At 46.5% G+C, this 925-nt stretch overlaps 1 non-coding gene across 1 annotated transcript; it reads right to left on the bottom strand.

The window, feature by feature from the left end:
• Positions 1 to 296: 296 nt before the first annotated feature.
• TRNASTOP-UCA (transfer RNA opal suppressor (anticodon UCA)) lies at positions 297 to 383 on the bottom strand. The gene has a single exon. It is a non-coding gene; the product is annotated as a tRNA-Sec (tRNA).
• Between the last annotated feature and the right edge of the window lie 542 nt (positions 384 to 925).

The following is a 925-nucleotide window of genomic DNA, read 5'->3' as shown; positions in this document are numbered from 1 at the left end:
CCAGAAGTCGGGAGTAAAGTTGAGCCTGGGAAGAAGGAAGGGGTGGGAGGCGAAGATTTGGTTTTATTTCTCATTATCCTACTCTGATTTGATTGGCAATAAATTAAATTAATTTCCCCGACTCAAGTCTGTTTTGCCCATGACAGTAATTGGTGAGTGATCTCCCTGTCCTAATCTCAACCCATGAGCCTTTCATCATACTTTTCTCCCCCTGTCCAGTTGAAGAGGAGGAGTGATAGAGTGGTTGGTGTTCACCTGGCGTCCAGCCATGGTCAACCCACCACAGTCCTTTTTGGTGCCCAAAAGGTGGAAATGAACCACTCTGTCGCTAGACAGCTACAGGTTTGAAGCCTACACCCCAGACCACTGAGGGTCATCTGGGCCCTGCAGCCCCTCCGCTACCAGAACCTTGCCACACAAACCCAACACAATAGTAGAGCCAAACAAGAATGTCCCACAGGAATAGGCACTCAGCTGTGACAAAGCTCATCACTTTTTCCCCATTGAAAAATCATGGTGGGAATTCAACACTGAAAGGACAAGATGCTAGCAGAGCTGAAAAATCTCTGGTCTTCCATACATTTCCATGGTTGAGTGTATGAATGTGCACAGGGTGAATGTGCACAAGGACAATCAGTCAAAAAAAAAAAAAGATATAGGGGGAAATCTTTTATGGGATCTACACAATGTCTAGGTAAAACTGCCTTATTTCTAAATCCATATTGGAGTCCGTCACTGGAGTAACCCTGGTATACATACACAGAGACAGCATGATCGTCAGCTGAGAGATGAGAGCAGTCCAGAGACTTGGATTCTGTTTAAAAGCCACCAGTGATTCACTGCCAAGGGACAGATCACTTCTGGCCTGGTTCAGTGGGGAAGCCACTCAGGCACTGAAGCTGCTGGGTAACACAGATGCCAAAGC

Source organism: Calonectris borealis, chromosome 13 (genome assembly GCF_964195595.1).
Source record: "Calonectris borealis chromosome 13, bCalBor7.hap1.2, whole genome shotgun sequence".
In the NCBI taxonomy this organism is placed as follows: Eukaryota; Metazoa; Chordata; class Aves; order Procellariiformes; family Procellariidae; genus Calonectris; species Calonectris borealis.
Note: the sequence above shows the minus strand (reverse complement) of the source record. Positions and strands in the feature narration are given on the sequence as shown.